Here is a 10276-nt window from a genome sequence, read left to right on the forward strand (position 1 = left end):
TTTTGAATTAGTGTTTTGTATTTTTTGGATAAATATCCAGAAATGGAATAGTTGCATCATATGGTATTTCTATTCCTAATTTTTTAGTAACATCCATACTGTTTTCCATAGTTGCTGCACCAATTTACAATCCCACCAGCAGTGTACAAGGGTTCTCTTGTCTTCATTTGCTTCCCACCAGTTGTTTTCCTTATCTTTTTGATAAGAGCCATTCTAACAGGTAAGGCCATATCTTATGATGCCTTTGATTTGCATTTCTCTAGTAGTGAGTGATGTTAAGCATCTGTTCATGTGCCTGTTGGCCATCTGTATATCTTCCTTGGAAAAATGTCTATTCAGATCCTCTCCTGTATTTAAAAAAAAAATCAGGTTGTTGTTTTTTGTTGTTGTTGAGTTGTATGATATCTTTTAATATTTGAATATTAATCTCTTAGATAAAATATCTTTTGTAAATATCTTTTTCCATTCTGTTGGTTTCCTTCTGATATTGTTGATGGTTTCCTTTGCTGTTCAGAAGCTTTTTAGTTTGATGTAGCCCTGTTGTTTATTTTTGCTTTTGTTTCCCTTGCTGTTGGAGTCCACAAAAATGTTCCTAAGACTGATGTCAGAAAGCTCACTGCCTATGTTTTTCTCAGTGTGTTTTCTGGTTTCAGGTCTTGCATTCAAGCCTTTAATCCACTTTGAGTTATTTTTGTGTGTGTTTGGGGTAAGATGGTAGTCTAGATGTATTCATTTGCTTGTAGCTCTTCAGTTTTCCCAATACTATTTATTGAAGAGACTTTTTTCTCATTATTTGTTCTTGATTCCTTTGTTACAAATTAATTGTTTGTATATGTGTTTTTATTTCGGGGCTCTTAATTCTGTTCTATTGACCTGTTTATCTGTTTTTCTTCCCATAACATACTGCTTTGCTTATTATAACTTTGTAGCATAGCTTGAAATCAGGGAGTGCTATATTTCCAGCTTTGTTGTTTTTTCTCAAGATAGCTTTGGCTATTCAAAACCTTTTGTGGTTCCATTTAAATTTTAGGATTTTTTGTTCTATTTCTGTGAAAAATGCCATTGGTATTTTGATAGGGATTGCATTGAATCTGTAGGTTGCTTTAGGTAATATGAACATTTTAAGAATGTTAATTATATTAAGTCATGAGCACAGAGTCTTTCCATTTTTTTATGTCTTCCATTTCTTTCAACAATGTCTTATAGTTTTCAGTGTACAGGTCTTTCCCTCTTTGTTTAAATTTATTCCTAGGTATTTTATTCTTTTTATTGCAATTGTAAATGTGATTGTTAACTAATTTTGTTTTGTTCTGTTTTCTGATTAGTTAACTTAGAAGTTATTTCAAATCTTGTACTCTTTCACTGTACTGATTCCATAAACCTGTCATTAGTCAGTTTTATATTGATAAATACATTTGTATTTAATAAAAGAATGGGTATAGTTAGGATCGCACTAAATAGGCCAGTCAACCTGGTGGTAGGATTGACTTTTTTCCCCAGTAGAGAACTGTAAGCTCATCATACTACACATTAAACACAGTATACCATGATAACATGAAAACGATTCCTAAAGGAGTCAACTAGATTAGAACCTAACCTTCTGAAAATCCTTATTCCCCAAATAATTTGTATTTATCTTGATTTCAATGATGAGGGAAGAATTATTTAAAAGACAGAAGCTACAGAAGCTGAAATCGTAAAAGCAGAGAGTAATATGGTGGATATCAGGAACTAGGGGATGGGAGAATGTGAGATATGTTGTTTACAGGGCCCTCTCATGGCTCTTTCCCTGACTCCAGTCTTTCTCCAGAGGACCTGGTGCTGGGCTGTGGAAATGAAAGTGAGAGTGAGCGGACCCTTTCTAATAACCTAGACTCAATGCAGTTTTCATAACTTGGAGTAAAACTTTCCTTTATTTAACTGGCTCATTTAAAAAATATTATTTTTAATGGATAAGGAATTCTAGATAAGTTTTCTCTGAAACAATACAAAGAAACTGTGTGTGACACATAAGCATTTATTATTAAGAGACATTCAAGAACATCTTTCTTTGAGAAATAACTATCTGTTCATAATATTCAGTAACTTTAAAAATAATCATTGAAATCTTTTTTAGCTATCTCCTTTTGCAGGTCATTCAACAGAGGTGAACCGTAAGCCCACCTGCAAAAGCATTTAAATATAAATGTAACATTCAGAATCACAGAGTGCCAGACTTGAAAGGGAACTCAGATAATGTCTTGCCCAGAATTTTCACTTTTATAAATTAGAAAAGCTCAAAAACAATAGGAACAAAAAAAATTAACAAAAAGAAAATGAACAAAAGATTTTCCTGGATGCATAGTTCCCCAAGGAAGATGCACTTCAAGTCTTTAAAATACAATCTAAAACCAGGCCTTTCAAAATTCTAACAGAAAAACCCTGCTGATCAGGAGTTAATAATTTAACTTAAAGCACACAAGTAAATAAGTAATCATTAGCAATCGTAGGGAGAAACAAAAATCTAGCAACAAAATTTAGATTTATAAGAACTTCAGATAACGGAAATATCATATGAATATACTGAAATGGTTAGTATGTATATATAACTTAATCAAAACATGGGTAATAAAATATATATACTATAAAACATCAGACAATTTTGGAAAGAAAATATTAGAACTTCTAGAAATAAAAAAAATGAGTGAAATCAAAATCTCAATAGATGGGTTAAACAGCAAATTAGACATGGCTGAAGAAAAATGAGTTTATTGTCTAATAGATATGAAGACATTACTGGAATTCATTACAAAGACAAAGAGTTAAAAATTACTAAAAATGACATGGAGAAAGTTCCAGACTCATCTAAACAGAATTCCAGAAGGAGACACTTAACAAAAGGGTGTCAGAAAATAAATGAAAGATAAAAAGTGAGAATTTTTTAGAATTGACAAAAATTATGAATAAGATTTAGGATGCTAAACAAATTATGAGCCATATTGTTAAAAAAAAATCACACCTCAACTTGTTTCAATTAGACTATAGAATACTTACTACCAAAGGGAGGTTTTTAGAATTATCTTCACAGAAGTATAAGTCTCATTACCTAAGAATCAATTACAATTATGATAACACCAGATTTATCAATGCTAAATATAGAAGCTTGAAAAAAGCAGAATTATACTTTCATTGTTAAGGGTAATTTAATAAAAAATGCTGCCTTTATAGCATGAAAGAAAAATGAAACCATTTTCAGACAAATGCATCTTCCATATAGACCCTTACTAAACATAGTTGGGAAGAAAGATATATGACCCCAGATGGAATGAATGATATGCAAGAATGGATGGTAACTAAGAAATTGATAAATATTCTACATTGAAATGAATTTTAAATTCATACCATATTAATAAAATTGCATAAATGTAAAAATAAATATTTAATGGGCAAAAATAGTGAGCAATAATGAATGAGATAGGTGGGGATTAATTGAAGTTAAGGCAATCCAAGAGCCTTCCATTGTTCTGTGGGTAGGTAGAAGTATTCATTTAACTTTTTTAGACTTTGTAAGTATGCATGTAAACATACTAAGGGCAAGAAATGAAATAACATAAATTATATAGATTCTGAAATAGATAGAGAAAAAGGAAGAAATACTCAATGTAAAAGATGAGAAAAAGGGGAAACCAAGCAGCTTATATGAAAAGCAGCAAATGACATATTAGAAATATTCTTTTATTGATAATTGAATTAAATGAGCAAGTTGACCATTTTAAACCAAGAGGTTTTTAAATTAGTTTTCGATTCAAAATATTTTATAAATTTAAACTTTTAAACACTTTATGATGCAGCATCATGTTTCAGAAAAAATGATGAAGTAATGAGAAGTATTTTATTATTATATGAGGAGACACTACATTTCTCAGCAAAATATAAATTAGAACTTATAATCAAGAGAAAATGGAACTAGCAGAAAAGCACTTTAAAGCTGTTGATTATAAATATGCTGCATAAAGATTTATAGATGACTGAAACAAAGAGAAATAGAAGATGACTAAAATATGAGGGCACGTGATTCAAAGTAGCTGGAGCATGAGAGGTAGGAGAGCCACTACAGAGAGGGTTGCAAGAGGTGCAGTGTTTTCAGAGGATAGCCAAAATTTCAATAAAAAGGAGAGAGTGAAGTACGTATTCAGAAAAGGACTTAGGTGATATTGCTGATGATTGACAGTGTGTGAGAGTTCCAGGGGGCACAGTGGAAAGGAGTCATGAAATCCGCTGTGGGTATGAGAGGAGGCAGAAAATCAGCAGGCAGAGGCTAAAAAGGATAAGCGTTGGATTAGTGATGGACTATCAGGGACAGTTTCCTGGTTGTGAATGAGATAACAATACATGTCATGATGGGATTAGTCCTGAAGGTCTATTCAGAACAGACGATTCATAATTTCTTATTTTAACCTCAGAAATAGCCTGCTAGGCAATTTTCTTTGGTTACAAGGTAATATCGTAGCTGCAGTGGCAGAGGTGAGGAATGGGGATGATGTGTGGGTTTTACCCCTGGGAGCATGTACTCTTCTTTAGCCCCCTTATCACTGGGCACTGTTGTATCTGGGAGGCCTTTTGTAAATTTCTCCTGCACTATTGCTGCTGGTGAAAGTGGGGAGTTTTCATAAGAAATACTTCAAATCAATGTGCAGGTAGCTGTGTTTGCCTGGATAGGGAAGTGCAGTCTTTTAATATGAATAAACTCAAATTTAATTCAGGTAAGAATGACCTAGAATATTTCTATTAATCCTAATATTAGAATAATAGGTTTGGATTTGAAGATTCTGAAGTTCCTTTCTTAGACTTTGTAAGATATACTCACTCTTTTTTTCAGTTTTTGGGCAAAATGTTTCCCCTAATAACATAATACTGAGGAAAATGTTCATTTGAATGTGGAGATATTTAGAATGTTGACCATGTCAATGGTAAGGTTATTCTTAATCCTAAAACCAAAACTATATTTGCTCATGAACTCAGAAACTTTAAAGTTCCAAAAAGTTTTATACATATGATATATACAGAGATGTAATCCATTACCATTCTTAAAACTATGTTGTTTTATTTTTTTACCCATTAATTATGTAACATTTATTGAGCACAAACTAGATACCTGTCACTTGACTAATACCATCAATTAAAATTACATTACAACAGTGATAAAGAGGAATCATGATAATAAATGACAAATTACCTAGTAGTACTAAGGATGATGTTTCAGAGAGAATGATAATTCAGCTTGAAAATCGAATTACATTTCTAAGACGGACATGGAGAATAGTATTTGACACGGTGGAAAATAGCTGTTAAAAACCATTGAGACATGAAAGAGAACAGCACAGGCGGAAAGGTGGGAGTCCGTTGGCAAAGCCTGTTGTAACACAGAGTGCTTGCTGGTGTGTGAGAGGGCAGAAGGTGAAATGTAGGAAAGAGCCAAAATATACAAAGATTGAATATCATTCCAAAAAGTTTAGACTTCATCCTATACCAGTGGGAACTCACTGAATATTTTTAAGCAGGAAAAATGATGTGATCAGAATCCAGTTGTAATTTAATTGTATGTAAATATGGACTATAAATGATTACATTGGCAATATGTATGTTGATGAGTAGAGTTAAAGCAATGTGTCAGGGAAATGATGTATTTATGTGGACAGCAATTGTATGATACACAGGAAGGAAAGGAAAGAAACAGTTTAGTATGGGGCATGGAAAAGACTTGCTGATGTGATTGGGGTAAAGGCTAGGTATAAAACTAGAATGATGTCCATATTTCAGGCTTCTCTAGATAAGGACTATATTAGGGGGTAGCAGATTTGAAAATGTCCATATAAGGAATTCATTTGTTTATATTTACTCAATATTTACATTTTTCCTGCTACATTTCTGGAGCTGTGCTAGCCATGGTATTACAGTGTGAGTCCTTGTAATCAGAACAGTCTTGATACGTCTATAGATAAAAATACAGAGGGTGCCAAAAACATGTATATACATTTTAAGAAAGGAAAAAACTGTATTAAAAAATTGTAATACTCAGTATATACTGATACCAAGATGAATACAAGTCATGTATATACATGTTTTTGGCACCCTCGGTATAGTCAACCAAATGACTGTGTTGAATCAGTCAGATTTCTTAGTTACAGATACTGGACACTAATTCTGATGCTTTTAATCCTAGAATCAAAAAGAATTGCAATAACAACGACAAAAGAACTGTACAGAAAAGTCCCATGTACTCTTTACCGACTTGTAATATCCTAGATAAGTAGTACAAAACCAAGAAATTGACATTGTTACAATTCACAGAGCTCTTTCATATTTCACCATTTGTATGGTTGTAAGTGTATAGTTGTATGCAATTTTATCATATGTGTAGATTTGTGTGACCACCACAACAAGGTACAAAACTGTTCCATCATCACAAACTCCCCTAGTGCTATCTCTTAATAGCTACACTCACACCCTCTCCACCCAGTTATTCTAAAACTTGGCAGCTACTAATCTCTCCATCTCTATAATTTTGTTATTTCTAGAATGTTGCATAAATAGAATCATACAGTATGTAACCTTTAGAGATTACATTTTGTCACTCACCATGCTTCCCTTGAGATCCATCTAAGTTGATGCCTGTATCAATCTTTCATTCCTTATTATTGCTGATTAGTTTTCGTGATAAGGATATACCAAAGTTTGTTTAACCATTTTCTCATTGAGGGGCATTTGGGTCATTTCCAGTTATTATGAATAAAACTCCTATAGACATTTATTAATGCATGAGTATGGCTGATTTTAATTATTTCAGATAATTCTGGGTCATATGAGAGTTGCATGTTGAATTTTAAAGGAAACTGTCTTACTATTTTGAAGAATGTCTGCACCATTTTACATTTCCGCCAATATTTGAGTAATCTGTTGTCATGCCATCCTTGCAGCATTTTCGTTGTCACTTTATTTTAGTCATTCTTATAAGTATGACCTTGGGCAAATTCTGATTCTTTCTCTATTTCACCTTCCCCATTGGTAAAGTGGAATAATAGATATGTTTATCTTATAAATTTTTATGAAGATCAAAATTAGTTAAGTGCTCCGAATAATGCTAAGTTTATTATTAATGAAAAACACATTAATTATTATTGAGAAATTGTCAGGTGTTAACTGGAGAACATAAACTGTTCTCAGAACAAGGCATAAACAAGATCACTCTGTGACCCTGATATCAACAAGACAAAAACAAGGCCCTCCATAAGTATAAAAATAACAAGTCCTTCTCCTTACCAAATGGACATTTATTGCTTCTTTACTAATTATAACTCTAGTCACTCTTTAGTTCTCCCACCTCCTTCATAGTAATAATTGTTAAGATACCGAATATTCAAATTGACTCCACTTTTTTAACAGATCTAATTCAGGCCTCCAATACCTTAATTTTTTTTTATAACCATCCAAAACAATCTCAAACCCTGTGAGAAGTTATTCCAGACTCCTCCTTACTGAGAAATCACGACATTTCTTTTAAGTTCTTTCTTACTGAGTCACATTAAATAAAACTAAATTTGTTTCACTACAGATGTGTTTCTAATGATTTTTGGCTATTGAACATCAGTATTATCATAATTACTATTAAATCATCATCAATATTCAACTATGCATATCCTTTACCTAACATAGAACTATGCATCATAAAGTGCTGAAAAATATTTGATGAATAAATAAAATAAGGAATTGGCAATTAGGAAGCACTTGGCTTCAAGTAGGGCAGTTTCAGTAGTGGAAAAGCAAATCAAACTGCAGTGGGCTGCAAAGTGATGAGGAGGAGAACAAGAGGAAACGATTGCTAGCCTCCACTGTCCATCTGGTAACCACGCACATCCCTCTGCTACTCAACCCTACCTCAAAACTTGGGCTGTGCAAGGTAAGAAAGAGTATAATGCAGAGAGAGATAACTGAGGTGTGCTCAATTAAACTAGGTTGGACAATTAACTTCTAAATAAAAGGACTTCAAAAATCTTGTGGCTTTTCAGAGTATTGACCTCTTCTTTTCAAACATGGTTTTCCTTCCATTGATGTAAAATTGTCTTGTGATACTATCACTTTTGAGCACCCAGTTATTTTGAGTCCTTCATCTTTTCATAATATGTAACACCTGATTTTCTTATGGAAATCAGAAAATCAAGTTTAGTTACTTGTATGTAAACTGAGCATATGCTGAAGGTAACTTTCTGTGAGGAAAATGCATGAGTATTAGTGTATGATTTTATGGTTTTGATTCAAGCTCATTTTTAAACACCTTGGATCTTGACAGAATTCCAAGTAAGAACTCATTCTACATATCTAAAAGTTAAAAAGTTTGAAAAGAACCAATTATGCAAACGTCAGGGGTTCATCAAAACTGACAATAAATGAAGTAATTAAATTAAAATTAGTAATCCAAATTAATTTATCCTTGTAGCTTCCTTACATTAAAAAACTTTCCTTGGTAGGTAGTGCTCCTACTAGTGAGTAGACAGACCTTCAGTTCAAGCTAGGAGCTCTCTATTTCCTGCCTAAAAAGTGACCAAACTATGGTTACAGAGTCATCTCTCAGCTCAGTAAGCCATGTTAACATCATACATTAAATATTTAACTTGGTAACTTTCTTTAATGCAGTAGAATCTAGAAGATCTCTACAAGCATTTAGACAGTATTATAAAAGTCAATTCCATCTTCCAATATCAATTTACTTTACTTATTTATTTATTTTTGCCATAGCTTTCTTGAGCTCCAGGAATTAGGTGTTAATTGATGACACGTATGTGCATAATATTGGAAATATTTTCGTTATATACAGTAGTAAAAGAAATTTAGCATATATCTATAATCTAAGCTAATCTCTTAAAACATTGGTCAAGAAAAAGTCTAATAGATTTTGTAAAAAGTGATGGTTTCATATTTTTATAAGTAGTATAACATTTTCAATTTGATTCAGGTATATATTTTATACTTATATTTTTAAAATTAAAACAAACATTTTAAAGGCTTTTTTTTTTTTTTACAAAGCCAACATAATAAACTATTTTTATTCTTTAGCTTGAAGGCATGCTATTCTGTTTGGTTAAATTGCTCAATCACTCTTTAGAACCATCCAGCATTCTGCCCGTTTCTTCTGCCTAAAACAAGCAGTCAATTTTAATTAACTTGGTGCACAGAAGTCTTTGCCATTTGTGGAAACTGGGCATACAGCCAATCCTCAAAACACCACTGATCAGTTTGCCTAGGAAGAAGTAAAGAAATAGAAGATACTGGCTTTGAAGANATGCTGACTTTATCCTGATCTCTTTTTTCATGAAGCACTATGGCCCCTGAGCTCTGCTTGCTTTCTACCACTAATGTAAAATGCCCATCGTGACTCCATCAGTTGCTCTTAAGGAATAGATAAGTTTTCCCCATCTGGTAAATCCATCTTCAGGCATGCTGCTGTTCCTCAGAATCCTTGGATGGAGATGATTATAAACTTCAAGGGAAGTGTCCTGGTTAGCCCTAAGTGTTAATGGGCCATACAGCCTCTTTCATTGGTAGCTGGATCACATCAAATGAGGAATCAGAAGAGAGAACTTAAGCAAATAACCCAAGTGCACAAAGCCCATAAGTGGAAAATATAGGATTCAAATCTAGGCCACACAGTTACAGTATTCATGTTTTATGAAGTTTACTGTATACTGATGCTCTTTCATGTCACTTGTCACAGTGGCAATTTTACATTTGTGTCTCATTCATGGTAAGCACTGAAGAAAGATTCATAGACTAAATAAATAAATACACCTCTATGCAAGTAAGAGGAGAAAGGAGCAGGTGAATATAGTAGCAGGTGGTGTTTAAGGTAGGCAGGCATGGATGTAGCGATGTAATGGATTGTGAACAATAGAGGATATTTATGATTCTAGTACATAGGCAATAAGTCAGTGTAAGTGAGAGTGGGTAAAATATGATGCCATTTCAGCCATGGAGGGCAGAGGAGAGGGGCAAGGTAGGATATGGTGATGGTCCCAGGGCTTTCATATTGGAAAATGCCCAAAGATTATAAGGATGTGAGCTAAATTGAATTTAACTGGCTGTAAATTCAACAAGAATATTAATTCCAGCATCCCACCAGTCCACGGGTGTTTGAAGGTAGGTTATGTGGCAGCCTATGTAAGCTATGACTCTCTCTCTGAATTTCAACTCTCTCAGGGTTCCGCTACAACCCTGGAGGGATTATTCTGCTAAAGAACTTCAA

The sequence above is a fragment of the Hipposideros armiger genome, unplaced genomic scaffold (assembly GCF_001890085.2).
Source record: "Hipposideros armiger isolate ML-2016 unplaced genomic scaffold, ASM189008v1 scaffold_229, whole genome shotgun sequence".
Classification (NCBI taxonomy): Eukaryota; Metazoa; Chordata; class Mammalia; order Chiroptera; family Hipposideridae; genus Hipposideros; species Hipposideros armiger.